The following is a 23,121-nucleotide window of genomic DNA, read 5'->3' on the forward strand; positions in this document are numbered from 1 at the left end:
CAGTTGGTGGGTTGCTGGGCGAGGTGGCTCGTTGGACCGGAGGGGCCTGTTCCACATTGTGTCTCCAAATAAAAATAAATACCCTCTTGACAGTGTTGACAGACGTGAATAGAATTCATGAAAGCATCTCCTCTGGAGGGGCCACATCTCCTGACACTCAAGTGTCCACTCAAGTCTGCTATGAAGATATGAGTGAGGAGTAGGAGATGGCCATCCAGCACCTTGAACCTGACCCACTATTTCCATAAGACATACCTACATCAGTGGCCACGTTATTAGGTACAGGAGATGAGTGAATGTTCATGGTCTGCTGCTGCAGCCCATCCATCTCAAGGTTCTACCCGCCGTGCATTCAGGGATGCTCTTCCGCTCAGCACTGTTGTAGCACACGGGTATTTGTGACCTTCCTGTTAGCTTGCCTTTCTCCAGAGGTACTTAATGAACACTTTGCTTCAGTATTCACCAGTGAAAAGGACCTTGGCAATAGTGGGGATGACTTACAGTGGACTGAAATGCTTGAGCACATAGACATTAAGAAAGAGGAAGTGCTGGAGCTTTTGAAAAGCATTAAGTTAGGTAAGTTGCCGGGACCGGGCGAGGTATATCCCAGGCTACTGTGGGAAGTGAGGGAGGAGATTACAGAGCATCTGACAATGATCTTTGCATCACCACTAGGAACGGGAGAGGATTGGAGGGTTGCAAATGTTGTACCTTTGTTCAAGAAAGAGAGTAGAGATAACCCAGGAAATTTTATACCAGTGGGTCTTACTTCGGTGGTTGGCAAGTTGTTGGAGAAGATTCTGAGAGGCAGGATTTATGAACATTTGGACAGGCATAATCTGATTAGGGATAGTCAGCATGGCTTTGTCAAGGGCAGGTCGTGCCTTGTGAACCTGATGGAATTCTTTGAGGATGTAACTAAACACATTGATGAAGGCAGAACAGTGGATGTAGTGTATATGGATTTCAGTAAGGCATTTGATAAGATTCCCCATGCAAGGCTCGTTCAGAAAGTAATGAGGCATGGGATCCAAGGAGACCTTGCTTTGTGGATCTGGAATTGGCTTGCCCACACAAGGTAAAGGGTGGTTGTACATGATCCGTATTCTATATGGAGGTCGATGACAAGTGGTGTCCCTCAGGGATCTGTTCTGGGACCCCTCCTCTTTGTGATTTTTATAAATGACCTGGGTAAAGAAGTAGGAGTCTGGGTTAGTAAGTTTGCTGATGACACAAAGGTTGGGGGCCTTGTGGATAGTCTGGAGGGTTGTCAGAGGTTACAGTGGGACATTGATAGGATGCAGAACTGGGCTGAGAAGTGGCAGATGGAGTTCAACCCAGATAAGTGTGAAGTGGTTCATTTCAGTAAGTCAAATTTGAAGACAGAATATAATATTAATGGTAAGACTCTTGGTAGTGTGGAGGATCAGAAAGATCTTGGGGACTGGGTCCAAAGGACACTCGGTAAGCCAGTATAAAGAGATGAGGGTGGAGCAAGAGCTTGCTTGTGAAAGCTGCTGTTCAGGTTGACAGTGTTGTTGAGAAGGTGTATGGTGTGTTGGCCTTCATCAACCGAGGGACTCAATTGAAGATATGTGAGGTAATGTTACAGCTATGTAAGACCTTGGTCAGACCCCACTTGGAGTACTGTGTTCAGTTCTGGTCGCCTCACTGCAGGAAGGATGTGGAAACTATAGAAAGGATACAGAGGACATTTACAAGGATGATGCCTGAATTGGAGAGCATGCCTTATGAGAATAGGTTGAGTGAACTCAGCCTTTTCTCCTTGGAGTGACGGAGGATGAGAGGTGATCTGATAAAGATGATGAGAGGCATTGATCGTGTGGGTAGTCAGAGGCTTTTTCCCAGGGCTGAAATGGCTAGCACGAGAGGGCACAGTTTTAAGGTGCTTGGAAGCAGGTACAGAGGGGATGTCAGGGGTAAGTTTTTCACACAGAGAGTGGTGGGTGTATGGAATGCACTGCCGGTGACGGTGGTGGAAGTGGATAAAATAGGGTCTTTTAAGAAACTCTTAGGTACATGGAGCTTAGAAAAATATAGGACTATGCGGTAGGGTAACTCTAGGCAGTTTCTAACGTAGGTTACATGGTCGGCACAACATTGTGGGCCGAATGGCCTGTAATGTGCTGTAGATTTCTATGTTCTCTGCTCCATGTTTCTCTGACCTCTCTCATAAACAAGGTATTTTTGCCCACAGAACTGCCACTCACTGGATTTTTGTTTGCACCATTCTCTGTAAACCATTGTATGTGAAAGTCCCAAGAGATCAGCAGTTTCTGAGATACTCAAAGCACCCTGTCTGTCACCAACAATCATTCCATGGTCAAAGTCACTCAGATCACATTTCTTCCCCATTTTGATGTTTGATCTGAAAAACAACTGAGCCTCTTGACCATGTCTGTGTGCTTTTATGCATTGAGTTGCTGCCACATGATTACCTGATTAGATTTAATGATTTGGTGTATAGGTGTACCTAATAAAGTAGCCACTGAGTGTAGGTACACTGAACAATTCACATAATACAGGTGCACATTCCTTTATCCAAAATACTGAAATCCAAAAAGCTCCGAAAACCGAAGTTTTTTTTTGCCAACAGCTGACGTCACTCAGGTGTGACGTGGCAGCACGAGCAGAGGTTGCCAGACGTCAGTTGTGGCTCAGCGCTCGTACTGGTTACACGTGCATTTGCTGTTCGCTGATATTCGGTGTTCACTGTTGACTTTGTGTTTAATTTCACTGTGAAAATGTCAGAAAGAGCTGCAGATACCCCTTTGGGTAACAATGAGAAAAAGAGAAGGAAGCATCTACCATTATCAATAACGCAGAAAGTGGAGTTATTGCAGAAGCTTGATCGTGGTGTGTCTGTGCGGCGTCTGACTGAAGAAAATAGTGTCGGAACTACCACTGTATATGATTTAAATAAACAGAAAGACAAGTTACTGAAGTTTTATAGTGACAGTGACATTCTACATTTGTTCCAATAAGTCATTTACCATGTGTTTGATTCGGTTCATTTGAAGCTGTATACTTTTATGTTTTATTGAACGTTTTTGTTGGAAATAAAATTTTTTCTTGTCATTATTCCCTAAACAATACAGTATAACAACTACTTACATTGTATTTACATTGTATTAGGTATTATAAGCAATCTAGAGATGATTTAAAGTATACAGGAGGATGTGCGTAGGTTTGGTGTGCCGCCGGGTCCTAAAGTCCACCACACTGAGACAGGTTAAGGGACTTGAGCATACGTGTTTTTTGGTATCAGGGGGCGGGGTCTGAAATCCGAAGAATTCTGAATTCCGAAATGCAACTGGCCCCAAGGATTTCGGATAAGGGATTGTGGACCTGTAACAGGTCCTTTGGCGTTGGATTGTACTGCTGCCACATAACAACAAGTTTCACAACATACACCATTGATATTAAACCTGATTCTAATTCTGAGAGGTCAGAATGAAGTGTTGCAGTTACAGAGAAAGTGCAGTGTAGGTATGAGGTAGATGGTGAGATCAAGGGTCCATCTTATCATACAAGAGGCCCTTTCAGTAGTTTTATAACAGCAGGGAAGAAGCTGTCCTTGGGCCTGGTGGTACATGCTTCCAGGCTCCTGTATCTTTCACTTGATGGGACAGAGGAGAGAGAGAATGTCTGGGGTGAGTGGAGTCTTTGATTATGCTGGCTGATTAATTTTAATCTTACAAATTTCTCTCAGGCCTCTGATGAGAAAACAGCCCATAATCCACTAATCCAGACAGAATTCTGCCTAACCTCCTCTGCACCCTCTCCAAAAGCGTCCTTGTCCTTCCAGCCCTGCCGAAGGGTCTTGGCCCGAAACGTCGACTGTACTCTTTTCCGTTTTGTGTGTGTTGCTTGGATTTCCTGCGTCTGCAGATGTTCTCTGGTTTGTCATCCTTCCTATAATGGGACAACCAGAATTGCAACAACACTCCACAAAGTTTGAATATAGTTTTAAATAGATAAGGTGTAAAAAGATCCATATCCAATGCATTCAGATGGCATTAGTGTTGATGACCAAAATAGTTAGCATGAACATTTGGGCTGAAGGGCCTGTTTCTATGCTGTACACACTCTATGAGTGTGAGTTTGTATAAGCTTGGATAGAGCTGTGACTGAAGTAAGCAGTCATTCAAAGACAGATCTCAAAATCAGTGGCCTCCTCTCTGGAGCTGTCCTCGTTTATCCAAAAAGTATTCTTTTTTCCTAACGTACAGTACAGGAGCCAAGAATCTATTTGTCAGTCTGTATTGTGCTTTGTGTTGCGCATTTACTGTGGGTTATCTGTCACGTGGTCTAGGGTGTGCTACAAGCAAATGAACATCATTACGTATCCTCAATTTGTTTCGGTTAGTTTAGTCTAGTTGAGAGTTTGAGGCAACTGGGGATGATTTTTTTTTTTGTTGACTGCTAATTGGAAAGCTTTTTTCATTATTATGCTTATTTACAATCTCTGCTATATTGCTAATTTAATTTTGTGAGTCTCTTTATGGCTATAAGATCCAACTTTCTTTTTACGACCTGTAATTTAGTTATTTTGGAGGGTCGTCATATAGTGTCAACTCCCGCACTCTGGCTCTCAGGCGTTTTGGTTGTTTTCAAGTGACTGTTACATACACCAAGCAGTAAGTATACCTTGGATATCTTTCTCCACATACCATGACTTCATTACAACATGTCAAATCCATTCATGATTCCTCCTCAACGACGAAGTGTTTGAGAGGCTGTTAACCCGGGCCCGGTCTCTCGGAGTCCAGCAGTGGATGGACCTCGGCCTGTGGCTCCTTCCCCACGGAGACTTCGCACTGAACTTCAGACTGTCCTTTGGCAAATACTCCCGCATTTTAAATTCTTTAATTTTCAAAAATAAAGCGTAGTCACAATAAAATATATACATATATGTACACACAAAAGATGGTGCAAAACGTTTGCTTTCATTGTCTTTACATTCAGTAATATTGTAGACCAGAGAATCGATTGTGGACCTCAGGAAGAGGAAGCTGAGGGCAGCACGCCAGTACTCATTGAGGGCATTGGCAGTTAGAAGGGCAAGCAGTTTCAAGCTCCTGGGCATCAACATCTTGGAGAATCGATACTGGGCCCTAAGTATTGATGCACTCCTGAAGGAAGCTCGCCTGTGGCCCGACTTCAGTTGGGGTTTGAAGGGATTTCATACGTCACCAAAGGCTCCAGCACGTTTCTACAGATAGACAGTGGAGGGCATTCTGACTGGCTGCACCAGCGTCTGGTGTGGCGGCCCCAACGCACGGGACTGGAAGAGGTTGCAAAGAGTCATGGACGCAGCCGGTTCCATCACGGGCACGACCCTCCCCGCCATCAAAAACATCGTCAATAGGCAGTGTCTCAAGAAGGCAGAGTCTGTCACAGCAGACCCTCTCCACCCGGGACACGCCCTCTTCTCACTGCCACCATCAGGGAGAGGCTGCAGGGGCCTGGAGACCCACACTCAGTGATTCAAAAACAGCTTCTCCCCTCTGCCGTCAGAATTCTGAACGGTCCATGAACACCACTTTGTTATTCCCATTTCTTGCACGATTTATTACTTTTAACAATCGTGGTTTTGCTGTGTACTCCTGCCGTGAAACAAGAAGGGTGATGGACTCTTTTACTGCTCGACTGGTTTCCCCACCCAACTCAGCCCCCCCGGGTGCAGAAGACTGTGGTCCTTCCCCACCGATCTTCAGTGTGTCCTCCTGTCCTCGTCCTCCTCCTGAATGATGCCAGTCAGCAGCACCCTGTTATCTCCAAGTGCTGGTTTCGGCTAGACCCAAGGTTGTCTTTCACCCAGTTGATGAATTTTCAGCACATTGAGATAAGGGAATGAGATAGGTTGCAGGAACACTTGATGTCTGTCTCGGCGCGCCTACCCTAAATCAGTGAGTCCTCCGTTACACAGCTGCTGCCATAAACTGAGGTGTGGACCTTTGCATCTGTCTCCTCGCTCTATTATCGTTATTGGAATTGGAATCGCTTGTCTTGCATTCTGTTTGTACGAATTAAATCATTACACAGTTCATTGAGGTAAAACAAGGTTAAACAATAACAGAATGCAGAATAAAGTGTAAGAATCACAGAGAAAGCGTGGTGCAGGCAGTCAATAAAATGCAAGTTGTAACGAGGCAGATTGCGAGGCCAAGAGTTCATCTTATCATACTAGGCAACTGTTCAGTTGTCTTACAACAGGCGGTCGGATCTGCCCTTGAGCCTGCTGGCACATGCTTTCAGACTTTTGCGTCATCCGCAGGTTCAGGAACAGCTCTTAGCCTGTGACCATCGGCCTCCAGCAAAGATAACTTCACTCACCTCAACACTGAACTGATCCCACCGCCTGTGGACTCTGTCAAGGACTCTACAGCTCATGTTCTCAGTATTATTTATTGTGGACAGTGCTGGCCTCTGTCCACAACTCTCTGCACTTCCTTGCAGTCCTGGGCCGAGCCTTTGCTGTGGTGCATCTGCACATCCAAATTCAAAGCGGGCACGAAGACCGAGGCCCACTCTCATGCCGGGCCGTCAGAGACACTGTCTGTCAGCGGCGGCTTCGTCGTGTGGACGTAACACATCCCCTGAGCTCTAATGCAGGGAATTATCTCCGATATCCTGTCCAATCAACGGCGCCGAATGGGCGGTCTGGCCAGCATCACGTTGCTTTTGCAGGCTCTGACTGTGTGCAGTTTGGCAGCCAAGTTATGACATTTAAAGGCAATGAGCATAACTCAACCCTAATCCAAAGACAAAATATTCCAGATGGTGGAAACGTGAAATGAAACAGAAGACAAAGGACGTAGAACATACTAGAACAGAGTGGCATGGCAGTATAGCAGTTAGCTCAACACGGTTACAGGGCCAGTGACCTGGGTTCAATTCCCGTCGCTGTATCTGTAAAGAGCTTGCATGTTCTCCCCATGACTTCCTGGGGCTTCCTCCGACTCCTCCCACATTCCAAAGATGTACAGGTTGAAAGGTTAACTGGTCACATGGTTGTAATTGGGCTCACTGACTGGACTGGAGGAGCCTGCTGCCCCACTCTATCTCTAAATAGACCAAAGAACCGTACAGCACAGTACAGGCCCTTCGGCCCATGATGTTGTGCCGACCTCACGTGCTCTGTGATCAAACTCACCCTTCCCTCATACACAGCCCATAATCCTCCATTTTTCGTACAGCCATTGTATGAGTCTTCTAAATATTTCTATTGTATCGGCCTCTACCACCACCCCCTGCAGTGTGTTTGATATACCCACCACTCTGTGTCAAAAAAACCTGCTTCCAACATCTCCCCTAAACTTCCCTCCACTCACCTTCAACGGATGCCCTCTGGCGTCTGCCATTTTCACCCTGGGAAGATGGCCGCTGGCTGTCCACTCTATCGATGCCTCTTATCATCTTGAACATCTCTATCAAGTCACCCCTCATCCTCAACTTCCAAGAGAGATTATCTCAAGCCCTTTGGAGTGAATCACGCCATCTGCATGACCATAGCATTAGCACAAGGACTGTTAGGATGGGAAACAGCTTCTTCCCCCAGGATATAAGACTGCTGAACTCCCTGCCACCACCCTGGTCTCACCATGTATGAAGCACCAGTATCTATCTATCTATCTACCTATTTATCAATCTATCTATCTATCTATCTATCTATCTATTTACCTATCTGCCTGCCTATTTATTTATTTGCAAACAACAGGAATTCTGCAGATGCTGGAAATTCAAGCAACATACATCAAAGTTGCTGGTGAACGCAGCAGGCCAAGCAGCATCTGTAGGAAGAGGTACAGTCGACGTTTCAGGCCGAGACCCTTCGTCAGGACTAACTGAAGGAAGAGTGAGTAAGGGATTTGAAAGTTGGAGGGGGAGGGGGAGATGCAAAATGATAGGAGAAGACAGGAGGGGGAGGGATGGAGCCGAGAGCTGGACAGGAGATAGGCAAAAGGGGATACGAGAGGATCATGGGACAGGAGGTCCGGGAAGAAAGACAAGGGGGGGGGTGACCCAGAGAATGGGCAAGAGGTATATTCAGAGGGACAGAGGGAGAAAAAGGAGAGTGAGAGAAAGAATGTGTGCATAAAAATGAGTAACAGATGGGGTACGAGGGGGAGGTGGGGCCTAGCTTATTTATTTGTTTGGTTGGCTGTTTGTTTACTTATTTCAAAATTCAAAGTAAATTTATTACCAAACTACGTATATGTTACCATGTCAAGTCAAGTCAAGTCACTTTTTATTGTCATTTCGACCATAAACTGCTGGTACAGTACACAGTAAAAATGAGATGTTTTTCAGGACCATGATGCTACATGAACAATACAAAAACTACACTGAACTACGTAAAAAAACAACACAAATCTACACTAGACTACAGACCTACCCAGGACTGCATAAAGTGCACAAAACAGTGCAGACATTACAATAAATAATGAACAAGACAATAGGCACAGTAGAGGGCAGTAGGTTGCTGTCAGTGCAGGCTCTGGGTATTGAGGAGTCTGATGGCTTGGGGGAAGAAACTGTTACATAGTCTGGTCGTGAGAGCCCGAATACTTCGGTGCCTTTTGCCGGATGGCTGAAGGGAGAAGAGTTTGTATGAGGGGTGCATGGGGTCCTTCATAATGCTGTTTGCTTTACGGATGCAGCGTGTGGTGTAAATGTCTGTAATGGCGGGAAGAGAGACCCCAGTGATTTTCTCAGCTGACCTCACTATCTGCTGCAGGGCCTTGAGATCTGAGATGGTGCAATTTCCAAATTAGGCAGTGATGCAGCTGCTCAGGATGCTCTCAATACAACCTCTGTAGAACGTGGTGAGGATGGGGGGGTGGGAGATGGATTTTTCTCAGCCTTCGCAGAAGGTAGAGATGCTGCTGGGCTTTCTTTGCTATGGAGCTGGTGCTGAGGGACCAGGTGAGATTCTCCACCAGGTGAACACCAAGAAATTTGGTGCTCTTAACGATCTCTACGGAGGAGTCGTTGCTGTTCAGTGGAGAGTGGTCGCTCCATGTCCTCCTGAAGTCAACAACCATCTATTTTGTTTTGTTCACATTCAGAGATGGGATATTGGCTCTGCAGCAGTCTGTTAGCCACTGTGCCTCCTCTCTGTATGCTGACTCATCGTTCTTGCTGATGAGACCCACCACGGTCGTGTCATTGGCGAACTTGATGATGTGGTTTGTGCTGTGTGTTACAGCACAGTTGTGGGTCAGCAGAGTGAACAGCAGTGGACTGAGCACACAGCCCTGGGGGGCCCCTGTGCTCATTGTGATGGTGTTGGAGATGCTACTCCCGATCCGGACTGACTGAGGTCTCCCAGTCAGGAAGTCTAGGATCCAGTTGCAGAGGGAAGTGCTCTGACCCAATTTGCTCAGCTTTCCAGTCAGTTTCTGAGGAATGATTGTGTTGAGTGCTGAACTGAAATCTATGAACAGCATTCGGACGTACGTGTCTTTTTTGTCCAGGTGGAGGGTGATGGCAATGGCGTCGTCTGTTGAACAGTTGGGAAGGTAAGTGAACTGCAGGGGTCCAGTGAGGGGGGCAGCAGGGTCTCAATGTACCTCATGACGAGCCTCTCGAAACACTTCATGATGATGGATGTGAGTGCAACGGGATGGTAGTCGTTGAGGAAGGACACTGAAGACTTCTGCACAAGGATGATGGTTGCGGCCTTGAAGCACATAGGAATGATGGCGCTGCTCAGGGAGATGTACAACGCTGAGATTCATTTTCTTGTGGGCATAGTCAATAAATCCATAATAGAATAATAACCATAATAGAATCAATGAACTATGAGAGTCCTGAAAAGTGAGTCCATTGGTTGTGGGAATTTTTCAATCATGAAGCAAGTGAAATTGAGTGAAGTTATCCCCTCTGGTTCAAGGGCCTGATGGGTCAGGGGTAATAACTGTTCTAGAGTCTGGTGGTGAGAGTCCTGAGGCTCCTGTACCACCTTCCTGATGTCAGCAGGTAGGAGAGGGCATGACCTGGGTGGTGGGGGTCCCCGATGATGGATGCTGTTTCATGTCGATGTGCTCAATGATTGGGGAGGGGGGTGCCATTGGATTTATTGAGGATTTGCTTATATCCATCAATTTATTTGACTTTTTAAAAAATTGTTTATTGCAATTTACAGTAATTTGCTGTATCTGTAGTGTACTGCCACCAGAAAATAACAAATTTCACGACACTGGTCAGTGACAAAGCTGATTCTGTGTCTGTACAGTAGCTGACAAATTTGTCACAGCCATAGAGATGCAAACTGTGAACATTGACGACAAACCATGGGGAGCTGGGGACAAGCACAACACAAAAAGCTGTCCACGTGGGCCTTGCTGACCACCCAACCAGTTGGTTAGCAGTAGCAGGAGCCCCAACCCGTTATAACCTCAGTTGAGTCGCAGTTCGTTCTGTTCTGCAGGAACATGGTAAGTAAGTTCTCAAAATGTTTCAAAGGTGATCAGAGGAATGATGGAGGTGGGACGATGTGGTGCTCTCTTGGGGTGCCTGACAACATCTCAATCACGTCACTGAGAACACAACAGAAACAATGCAGGAGAACTTCCTTCACAAGAATGCTCTAGAGTGTACGCTGGCAGTGATGAGGGAACCAGCCCATTTGTGTGAGAGCCATAGGAGCAGCCGTAATCTGAAAGAACCGTGGGAGAGGTCCGAGGGACTGAATGGCTTTATTCTGCTCCAATTCCTTGTATTTTCTACACAGTGACCACTTTATTAGGTACATCTGTACACCAGCTCACTAATGCAAATATCTATTTAGCCAATCATGTAACAGCAACTCAATGCATAAAAGCATGCAGACATGATCAACAGGTTCATTTGTTGTTCAGACCAAACATCAGAATGGAGAAGAAATGTGATCTAAATGACTTTGATGATGGAATGATTGTTGGTGCCAGATGGGGTGGTTTGAGTATCTCAGAAACTGGGGATCTCCTGGGACTTTCACACACAATAGTCTCTAGAGTTTATAGAGAATGGTGTGAAAAACAAAAGAACATTCATTGAGTGGCAGTTCTGTGGGTGAAAGCACCCTATTAATGATAGAGGTCAGAGGAGAATGGCCAGACTGGTTTAAGCTGACAGGAAGATGATGGTAACTGCAATAACCACATGTTACAACAGTGGTGTGCAGAAGAACATCTCTGAATGCACAACGCGTCGAACCTCAAAGTGGTTGGGCTACAGCAGCAGAAGAGCACGGACACACACTCAGAAGCCACTTTAATAAAGTGGCCGTTGACCGTATACGTTCTTTGACAATAAACTTACCCGGACTTTGAACACTTGGATATTGTCTGGAGTGTTGGAAGCTGAGGGCTGAGCTCTGTTGGTAGATAAAAATGTGAGAGGTATAGACAGGGGGGACAAACAGAATCTTCCTCCCAGTTAAATGCTGAGGGAATAACTTTAAGGTGAGAGGGGAAAAGTTTAAAGGAGATTTATAAAGAAAGGGTTTTTACACAGAGGGTGATAGGTGCTGGAACGATGGGGGTAGTGGTAGAAACAGACACAATACTGTCATCAGGGAGATATTTAGACAGGAATATGAACAGACAGAGAATGGAGGGGTAGGGAACATGTGAAGAAAGATAGGATTAGTTCAAATTGGCACCGTGGTCAGCACATACAGTACTTTTCAAGTCTTAGGCAAATATACATGTAAGACTTTTACACAGTACTGTATTTGTCAACGTGGAGCGGAGAACGAGTCTGTATATCTGGCGGGGGTAAAGGTTGTTGGGAATGGCGAGTGTGGAGCTGTGCAGGAGGGGTGTGGGACAGGTGGCAGAGAAGGTGTGCCAGGGCAGGGAGCGGGTGGCACAGGGTGCAGACACACTCAGCCCTGAGACACCAGGCAATGTTAATTGGTTTATTGATCATTACAGATTGTCTCCCTGGTGCTTCCTGCCCCTTTTCCTTATCCCCTTTCCCTGCCACCTTCCCCACTCTCAGTCCACAACAGAGACCCATTTCAGAATCAGGTTTATCATCATTCACAAATGCCATGATATTTGTTTTTTTGTAGCGATAGTACAGTGCAATACATAAAATTACTACAGTACTGTGCGGAAGTCTTAGGCACCCTAGCTATGGTATTTACAGTGGCATGCAAAAGTTTGGGCACTCCTGGTCGAAATTTCTGTTACTGTGAATAGCTAAGCGATTAAAAGATAAACTGATTTCCAAAAGGCATAAAGTTAAAGATGACACATTTCTTTAATATTTTAAGCAAGAAAACTTTATTATTTCCATCTTTTACAGTTTCAAAATAGCAAAAACGGAAAAGGGCCCGAAGCAAAAGTTTGGGCACCCTGCATAGCCAGTACTTAGTAACACCCCCTTTGGCAAGTATCACAGCTTGTAAACGCTAAGAGTCTTTCAATTCTTGTTTGGGGGATCTTCACCCATTCTTCCTTGCAAAAGGCTTCTAGTTCTGTGAGATTCTTGGGCCGTCTTGCATGCACTGCTCTTTTGAGGTCTATCCACAGATTCTCGATGATGTTTAGGTCAGGGGACTGTGAGAGCCATGGCAAAACCTTCAGCTTGCGCCTCTTGAGGTAGTCCATTGTGGATTTTGAGGTGTGTTTAGGATCATTATCCTGTTGTAGAAGCCATCCTCTTTTCATCTTCGGCTTTTTTACAGACAGTGTGATGTTTGCTTCCTGGATTTGCTGGTATTTAATTGAATTCATTCTTCCCTCTACCAGTGAAATGTTCCCTGTGCCACTGGCTGCAACACAAGCCCAAAGCATGATCGATCCACCCCCGTGCTTAACAGTTGGAGAGGAGGTTCTTTTCATGAAATTCTGCACCCTTTTTTCTCCAAACATAACTTTGCTCATTGCGGCCAAGAAGTTCTATTCAAAAGGTTCAAAGGAACATCTAAACAAGTCTGATGCGTTTTGGAAACAAGTCCTGTGAACTGATGAAGTTAAAATAGAACTTTTCGTCAAAGAATGCGGGATTGAAGTATTTGAATCTTTTTTAAGCAGAAGAAGACAGAATACTTTTAAAAAATCCTCTACTTACTCAAGTTTTTAAAAAATTAAAAATGCTGGAAACACTCAGCAGGTCAGGCAGCAGCTGTGGAGAGAGAAAGAGTGAAGATGCAATGATGCTCACTGGCAGGACAGGACCCTGGTGCGGAGGAAGGGCAGACTTCCATGTAGAGAAGGAAACATGAGGTTATACATAAGAATTCCACTGGCAGCACAATACTGAGCGACATCGCAAGACAAATCATTCTCAATCCAAGGACCTCATGAACAACGCCAATTGAGAGTCGGCATTAAATAATCACAGAAAATGGAAAACTCGTACCTGTCACAACTAACAACAAGATTAAACTGAAAACATAAGGGCTTAATGACTCTTGTTAAGACAACAATTAGTAAATACAGGTGCTCAAGAAACTAGAAGCCCAATGTTCTGTGCCAAGCCGCAGTGGCCCGCAGAGACCCGCAGCTCACGACAGGATGTTTCAGGTCAGAGGGTTAAACGGTACGTCTCTTCCTCGTCCTACAGCTACTGCAGGCCACATAGTGACAGGTACAGCAGGGGGGGTTACAGATTTGTGCAGCACACAACTAGGCCCTTCAGGTCTATGGGAGATGAAGGAGTAGCCAGCATCGGTGATGTGTTGGAAACTGAAGGTGTGGAGGGAACCAGCACCAGAGGCCATAAGACCATAATAAGCCACTCAGCCCATCAAGTCTGCTCCACCATTTTCCCTCTCAACTCCATTCACCTGCCATCTCCCTGTAATTGTTGACACCTTTGCTAATCAAGAACCTTTCAACCTCTGGTTTAAATGTGCCCAATGACTTGACCTCCACAGCCGTCTGTGGCAATGAATTCTACAGATTCAGCATCCACTTTCCAAAGAAATTCCTCTTCATCTCTGTTCTAAAATGATATCTTTGTATTCTGAGGCCATTCCCTCCGGATCTAGACTCTTTATGTCTACTCTATCTTGGCCTTTCAATATTCAGAAGAGCATGGATTTGGTGGATGTTTGAGATGGGTGCAAAGCTATGGAGAAGGTTAGCTAGGTACCCCTCAGGATATGTGGGGATTGGTGTCACATGTCTGAGATACAGAGAAAGCCCTGCATGCCATCCAGCCAGATCATTCCATATGTAATTATATTGAAATGTAGAAAGGAAAAACAGAGTGCAGAATGAAGTGTTACAGCTACAGAGAACGTGTAACACAACTGCACAATAAAGTATAGGGTATAAAAAGAGTACGGGGCCTTTCAGGACTTTTCAGCGGGCTGCAATCATCGCGAGAGGTCATTTATTGGTGTGGCATTGTGAGGTGTGAAGAGAGCTTGATGCCTTTCAGACACAAAATGCTGGAGGAGCTCAGCAGGCCAGGCAGCATCTGTGGAAAAGAGTTTAACAGTTGACCTTTTGGGCCTAGACCCTTCTTTCTTTCTTTTTAAATCTTTTTATTGAATAAGTATACAAAAGGGCAAGCCATATAGGCACTAATACACTGTTAAAATATAATAAAATTACAGGAGATATTAATACAGAAAAAAAAGTGATGCAAACAATGTAATTTAAACATAATATACTAAGGTAACATAATTGTATACTAATTTATATATATATATATATCAATAGAGAAAAGAACCCCCCCCCAAAAAACCCACCGTGCAACTAAACTAGAGCAAAGCAAAGCAATGGGCTAACTTGGAACCAAATAGAGTTAAAGAACTTAAAATCACGTCCTCAAACCCGACCTCCATTAAAAACAGTAAAAAAAAACAAGAAGGGTATATAAATATGGAGCAAAAAAGAGAAGAAAAAAATTACATTAAATGAAAATATTGAATAAAAGATCTCCAGGTCTGTTCAAATTTAAGTGAGGAATCATAAAGATTACTTCTAATTTTCTCCAAATTCAAGCATAATATCGTCTGAGAAAACCCAAAAAAGGTGGTTGGAGCATTAAGCTCTTTCCAATGTTGTAAGATACATCTTTTCGCCATTAAAGTAAGAAATGCAATCATTCTACGGGCTGAAGGAGAAAGATTACTGGAAATTTTAGGTAGTCCAAAGATAGCAGTAATAGGGTGAGGAGAGATATCTATATTCAATACCTCTGAGATAATATTAAAAATGTCTCTCCAAAAAGTTTCCAGAGTAGGACAAGACCAAAACATATGAGTTAAAGAGGCTATCTGCCCCGGACATCTATCACAAAAAGGATTAATATGAGAATAAAAGCGAGCTAATTTATCTTTGGACATATGTGCTCTATGAACAACTTTAAATTGAATTAGGGAATGTTTAGCACAGATAGAGGAAGTATTGACTAATTGTAAAATCTGCCCCCAGTCATCCACGGAAATGATAGACCCTAATTCCTGTTCCCAATCTATCCTAATCTTATCAAATGGAGCTTTCCTAAGTTTCATAATAATATTATAAATCATAGCCGATGCACCTTCCTGACATGGATTAAGGTTAATTATAGTATCTAAAATGTAAGTAGGAGGAAGCATTGGAAAAGAAGAAAGTATAGTACTAAGGAAATTTGACCCTTCTTAATAAAAGCTTGGGTGCTTTCAAGATATTTCGGTGAGCTACAATCATAACAACCTATTAGGTGCTCAGCAGGAGCCAATAAGAAGTGAGGTGTGAGCGGATCGGCTATTGTGCAATGTTAGAGTGGTCACCTTTCGCTCAACAGGCTTAGGCAAGTACAGGCGGAGGCTATAAATAAGTTTCTAGTAAGTTTTTTTTTCTGTTAGTACGTAGCTAATGTGCTGAGAATGGGTCCAGTGTTAGCAGTATATTCCATCCGTGAGATGTAGGAATGCTGGGAGACCTCCAGTCTCCCTGTAACTACACCTAGCCCAGATGCACCAAACAGCAGCTCCTTAAAGACCTTGTTAAGGAACTGGAGTCGCAGCTAGATGACCATACGGGAGAATGAGGAGGTTATATACAACCCTGAGATTCATTTTCTTGCAAGCATTCACAGTAAGTACAAAGAAACATACTAGAATCAATGAAAGATTGTACCCAACAAGGTGGACAAACTCCAATATGCAAGAGACAATAAACTATGCAAATACAAAAGGAAAAAAGTAATAATAAATAAATAAATAAGCAATAAATATCAAAAACAGGAGATGAAGAGTCCATGAAAGTGAATCCATAGGTTCAGTGATTGGGTGAGTGAAGTTGAGTGAAGTTATCCCCTCTGGTTCAAGAGCCTGATGGTTGAGGAGTAATAACCGTTCCTGAACCTGGAGGCCTAGGTCCAGTTGCATAAGGAGGTATTGAGGCTAAGGTCTTGAAGCTTATTGATAAGTTTTGAGGGGATGATGGTATTGAATGCTGAGCTGTAGTCGATAAAGAGCATCCCGATGTATGCATCTACATTGTCCAGATGTTCCAGGGTTGAGTGAAGAGCCAGTGAAATGGCATCTGCTCTGGACCTGTTGTGACAGTAGGCAAATTGGAGGGGATCCAAGTCATCTCCCAGGCAGGAGTTGTTAATTTTCATTGCCAACCTCCCAAAACACGTCATCACTGTGGATGTAAGTGCTACTGGACAATAATCATTGAGGCAGGTTTCCACGTTATTCTCGGGCACACCAATATAACTGAAGACTGCTTGAAACAGGTGGGTACATCAGACTGCCAGAGTGAGAGGTTAAAGATCTCAGTGAACACTCCAGCTAGTTGATCAGAAAATGTCTTTAGTACTTGGCCAGGTATCCCATCTGGGTTCTCCCTCCTGAAGGATGCTCTCACGTCGGCCTCAGAGACTGAAATCGAAGAGTAACTGGGGGCTATGTGAGTTTGTGAAGGTACCTCCCTGTTCTGACAATCAAAGAGAGCATTAAAGGCATTGAGATCATCTGGGAGTGAAGTCTTGGGTCACCTATGTCACTTGGTTTCAATTTGTAGCAGATAGCATTCAAGCCTTGACACAGCTGTTGAGATTCTAAAATATAAAATCTAGAGGGCATAGATTTAAGATGAGAAGGGAAAGATATAAAAGGGAACTGAGCAGGAACTTTCTATGGGGTGGAGGGTATATGGAGGGGGGGTGGGATGGAGATGAGATTCTACCGAAGGAGGTGTAAGGTGCTCCTTCCCTCTGCTAGCCTGCAGGTCACCCTTGGGAAAGGTGTAGCCCCTGCTTAGACCTCTGGTCAGGGTCACATGGAGCAGGTGGTGGATGGTCGTGTGAGCAGCCGGTGCAGATCACAAGTCCTGGTATGTGACCACTGACACCAGGCAGACAGTCTCTGAGGAGTGTTGATAATGGCTGGGGTCACACTGCCCAGAAGAAGGCAATGGCTACCCACTTCTGTAGAAAAATTTGCCAAGAACAACCGTGATCACCCATGTCACACGACACAGCACATGATGATGATGATGATGAGTATATGGAACGAACTGCCAAAAGTAGTGATTGAAACAGGTACAATAACCACATTTAAAAGGCACTTTGACGGGTACAGGGATAGGAAGAGTTTCGGGTAATATGGGTTAAATGTGGGCAAATCGGACCAGTCAAATGGGTGTTTTGGTTGGCATGGATGAGTTGGGCCAAAAGGCCTGCGTGACTCTGACACCTTTCCTGTAATAGAGTGACCAGGTTGTAGTACAATGTACATGGGTACATAGGACATAGAACAATACAGCACAGTACAGGCCCTTCAGCCCCGACGTCGTGCTGACCTTTAACCCACTCTAAGATCAATCTAACCCTTCCCTCTTACAGAGACCTCCACTCTTCTTTCATCCATGCGGCTGAATCTCTAAAATGCCCCGAATGTATCTGCCTCCGCCACTCCCTATCCCCCGCTGGGCATTCCACATACCCACCACTCTCTGGGCGTAAAAAACCTACCTCTGACATCCCCCAGATACTTTCCCCCGATCACCTTGAAACTATACCCCCTGGAATTAGTCACTTCCACCTTGGGAAAGAGTCTCTGGCTATCCACCTGTTCTATGCCTCCTATCACCTTGTAAACCTCTGTAAAGTTACCTTTCAGTAATTAGTGGTTAGGATGGGCACAATGAATGAAGGGGTGGTTTCTGTAATGTGGAACACAATGGTAACAGTGTTAACTGTGGCATTGGGCCAGAGAACTCTGCTCTATGCCTTCCAGTACGATCGGCTGTGGTCAATGTGGGTGCTGTTTAACTCTGCTCTTTGCCTTCCAGTAGTCAGCTGTGGTCAATGTGGGCGCTGTCTGAGTGGCATAGAAGGTTTATATCTCTGATTCAGTATCACTACTTTCAGAGAATTATGACTGAAATTTGAAAAACAGCCAAAAGCTTCCAACTCAGTCTGCTGTAGACTGCATACACGCTCACGCACACACACACACAAACACACTCACACACACACACAAGCACACACACACACAAACACACTCACACACACACTCACACACACTCACGCACACACACTCACACACACACGCACACACACACACAAACACACTCACACACACACAAACACACTCACACACACACTCACACACACTCACGCACACACACACACAAGCACACACACACACAAACACACTCACACACACACAAACACATTCACACACACACTCACACACACTCACGCACACACACACACACAAACACACTCACACACACAAGCACACACACACACAAACACACTCACACACACACACACAAGCACACACACACACACAAACACACTCACACACACACAAACACACTCACACACACACTCACACACACTCACGCACACACACACACACACACACACACACTACTGGAGAGCCTCTTTAGAGGAACACTGTAACACTCATACAGCTTGTTAAACTCTTGACCTGCTAAACTGCCAGATTGTGACGCAAACTGGAAAAAAAGCTCCAGGCTTGAAAGGGAAACCCTCTGTTCCCCTTTGAGTTTGTGGTTAATCTGGCCTAAACAGTCATCTTCCAAATAAATTATGAAACGGTGAGGAATTCCTCAGTAATGTCTTTCCACATGCTTGTGAATGGCATGCAAGGCGATGGAGCAAACAGGAAGCTTGCAAGGGGTGTGAAAGGACAGTTTATAATGTGCCGTGTTCCTGTTGCTAGGATTTGATGTGTTTATGTAATCAAAGGGTGCCTGAGAGAACTTTTCAGAACTCAGTTCCATCTCAAGGTGAGTCACTCATTTGTTGAACATCTCTGTTTGGACTGAGCTCCCTGAAACTAACTAAGCACATCCCTTACAAGGAAGACCTAACACCAGAACACCATGAGACATAGGAGCAGAATTCAGCCATTTTCCCCCATCAAGTCTGCTCTGCCATTCCATCATGGTTAATTTATTATCCCTTTCAACCCATTGTCCTGCCTGCTCCTCATAGCCTTTAACACCCTTACTAATCAAGAGACTTCAAACATACCCAGTGACTTGACCTCCACAGCCGTCTGTGGCAATGAATTCCACAGATTCACCTCCCTCTGGCTAAAGAGATCCTTCCTCAACTGTGTTCTAAATGGACGTCCCTCTATTCTGAGGGTGTGCCCTCTTGTCCTAGACTCCCCCACTATAGTAAACATCCTCTCCACATCCACTCTATCTAGGCCTTTCAATAACCGATAGGTTTCAAAGAGTTCCCCTGCATTCTTCAGAGTGCCAGTGAGTACAGGCCCAGAGCTGAACACTGGCTGCAGCTCGGCCGCAAGGTTCTCTCATTCCAGACTCTGACGAGACTTCTTGCAAACCTCTACATACAGTACGATGGAGAGCATTCTGACCGGTCACACCACAGCCCGGTGTGGAGGGTCGCAAGAGGCTGCAGAAGGTTGTGGACTTGGCCAGCTCCTTCACGGGCACAACCCTCCCCGGCATCGAGAGCATCTTCAAGTGCCTCGAGAAGACGGCGTCCATCACTGAGGAGCCTCACCTTCCAGGACGTGCCCTCCTCTCATTGCTACGCTCGGGGGGAGGAGCAGGAGTCTGAAGCCACACACTCAGCAAGGCAGCAACAGCTTCTGCCCCTCCACCGTCGATCTATGAGTGGTTCATGACACCCGTGAACGCCATCTCATAATCCCTTTCTAGGCACTTAAAATTTTGTAAATTTTATACCTTTGTCCTTTACTTCTGCTGCAAAGCAGCAAATCTCACGTCATAGCAGACGCTGATAACAAACCTGATTCTGGTTGTGATTTTGGGAGCTCCTGTCCCTTGTAGCAGACGGGACAGGCAAGATTGTGTTCCAACCCAACTGATGGGACAGGCTGACAGGGGAAAGGTGGGTGGCGGGTACAGGCAATGGGAACAATAGGTAGAAAGAGCAGATGAAGTGTGAGGTGTTGCTCTTCAGGAAGTCAAACTTTACTCACCCCAACACTGACCTGTAGGCACAACCTCTGGACTCACTTTCAGGGACTCCTCATCTCATGTTCTCAATATTTATTGCTGATTTATTCATTATTATTATTTTGTATTTGCCCAGTTTATCTTTGCACATTGGTTGTTGTCAGTCCTGTTGGGTGTGGCCTTTCATTGATTCTATTGTACTTCTTTGTATTTAGACAATGGACAATAGACAATAGGTGCAGGAGTAGGCCATTCAGCCCTTCGAGCCAGCACCGCCATTCACTGTGATCATGGCTGATCATTCACAATCAGTATCCAGTTCCTGCCTTATCCCCATAACCTTTGATTCCGCTGTCTTTAAGAGCTCTATCCATCTCTTTCTTGAAAGCATCCAGAGACTTGGCCTCCACAGCCTTCTGGGGCAGAGCATTCCATATATCCACCACTCTCTGGGTGAAAAAGTTTTTCCTCAACTCCGTTCTAAATGGCCTACCCCTTATTCTTAAACTGTGGCCTCTGGTTCTGGACTCAGCTATCAGCGGGAACATGCTTCCTGCCTCCAGCGTGTCCAATCCCTTAATTTACTGTGAATGCCCACAAGCAAATGAATCTCAGGATTGTATAGGGTGACACATATGTACGTTGATAATATATTTACTCTGAACTTTGAAATGTAAGAGGACCCTAAATAGCAATGTTGTACAGAAGGATCTTGAAGTCCAAGTCCATAGATTCCTGAAAGTGACCAAACAAGGGGAAAGTGTGGTAAAGAAAGTGTTTGACATGTTTTCCTTCAATGGCTGGGCACTTAGTACGTGAGTCAGAAAGTTATGTTGTAGCTGCACTCAGTGATCACTCCTGTACCAAATAAAATGGCTGCAGAATGTACGGTTATCGTCTTCCAGGTAAGATGGCACCAGTGAACAGTGATTCCTCAGGTGACATCTTTCAGATAGCAAATCTTTCCAATTATTTCACTTCTTCTCTGCCTTCCGCTTGTTCTTTTTGTCTTGTTTGTGTTACGGAAATGGGTGGAGCCTGTGACGTAGTGTTTGGAACTCAATTGAAAGATGCCATGTGAAGCTGTGTCCAGAGAGCTGCTGCGTGGAGATCAGAGACAGGGGGGCCAAAAAGGACCGAGAACATAAACTGACCTGTGTAAAAGACCAGAGACGAGGCATGTGGTCAGGAACGACTCCATCTGAAAGCGGCGAGGGAGATTGACACATTGAGGTGAATGCAGAGCGGGTCAGCAGCCGGATTCGGCAGCGTACGGACCTGGGTCAGGGGTCACTCTATGGAAGGACTGAGTTCGTGCAGCTGCTCTCCTCATATGCAGATTAATTTTCATTTTCAAAGACGTTCACAACATCACTCCATCAAACATCCAAATTTGTCACAGGGTCCGTTCAACTCGACAGCAAACTGGACCTCACATATTGGAAACTCCTTCATTCAATAAGATTTGCTACCAGTACTCCCTCTACACAAGATCAACAAGAGAGTGGAATCTTCTGCTGCCAGACCTGCGCAGTATTCCTGACATTAATATTTTTAAAGATAGACTCAATCAAATCAATTTAGGGGATCTAGTCAAAAAAGCTTATTTTACAATTTAACTCCCAAGCCGTTCACACCGACTGCACATTATAACAGCCGTCCGGCAGTGCTTGCACAGTACCAAGCAGAAGATGAACAGTTTCTGATATTCTGAGATTGATGTGACTATTGGATTGTTCTTTTTTTCGGCTTGCTTCAGGTTTTCAGCATCTCTTACCTGTGGCCGATTGGCGGGTGGGTGATGTGTTAAATTTTAGGTGTAAGAGGGGTGGATGAGGGCTTGGTTCTCCTGGGGTTTTTTATGCGAGTGATGGGATTGGGGATTGTTATTGTCACTGTTGTTCTTATGCAAGGGACAGGGTCAGGGACTGTCTTTGCTGCTGTTTGTTTTCTATGAGTGCCAGTGTCAGGGATTGTTGTTGTCACTGTTCTTTGCAGTGGGGCGGCGGGGGGATCTTTGGGGTCTGTGAGTTTTGCTTCTTTTCTCTTCTTGTGTCAGTTGGGGAGGAGGAGTTGAGGTCTTCCGTTCAATATTTTTATTGATATTAGAGAAATTGCATGAATACGAATACAACATTCATAAGGATACAAGTCAACAATATGAATTACATTACATTTAAATCACAGTAATATGATCACAGTATCCCATATTCCAAATCAATCATGTAGAAAAAAAGGTTGAATTATGAATTGAAATAAAATAAAATAATTGTATTTTATTAAAAAAATCTACCCCCAAGAAAAAAGAAAAGTACCTTACCATATGATATAATAATAATAATGGCTCAGATCCATACTTTAATAACAGTTCGAAGATTGTGAAAATAACTCAGAAAGGGTCCCCATAACATTAGAAAATCATGTTTAGAATCAGAAATCGAACGACGAATCTTCTCTAGATCAAGGCACAACATAACATCAGACAGCCATTGAACACGAGTGGGCGGGGTGGCCTCCTTCCACTTGAGCAAGGTCACCTTCTTGGCCATAAGAGACGTAAAGGCCAATACCCACAAATTAGATGGCTTCAATTTTGTAGCACTATCCTCAACAATACCGAACAAGGCAGTCAAAGGATTGGGCTTAAAGCTGACAATGAAAAGTGCAGAAAAAGTTTGAAATACATTTTTCCAGTATTTTTCAAGGCTCGGACATG

The 23,121-nt window shown here is 44.7% G+C and overlaps 2 long non-coding RNA genes across 2 annotated transcripts in view; both read left to right on the plus strand.

Moving 5' to 3' along the window:
* The window catches only part of LOC134343672 (uncharacterized), a 34,567-nt gene extending 26,688 nt beyond the window's left edge, over nt 1–7,879 (plus strand). The window contains exon 3 of the long non-coding RNA XR_010017314.1: nt 7,745–7,879. This is a non-coding gene — a long non-coding RNA (uncharacterized LOC134343672). The remainder of the gene's footprint in view (nt 1–7,744) is intronic.
* A 1,624-nt stretch (nt 7,880–9,503) lies between these two features.
* The window catches only part of LOC134343671 (uncharacterized), a 67,267-nt gene continuing 53,649 nt past the window's right edge, over nt 9,504–23,121 (plus strand). Inside the window, exon 1 of the long non-coding RNA XR_010017312.1 lies at nt 9,504–9,548. This is a non-coding gene — a long non-coding RNA (uncharacterized LOC134343671). The remainder of the gene's footprint in view (nt 9,549–23,121) is intronic.

Source organism: Mobula hypostoma, chromosome 3 (assembly GCF_963921235.1).
Source record: "Mobula hypostoma chromosome 3, sMobHyp1.1, whole genome shotgun sequence".
Taxonomy (NCBI): Eukaryota; Metazoa; Chordata; class Chondrichthyes; order Myliobatiformes; family Myliobatidae; genus Mobula; species Mobula hypostoma.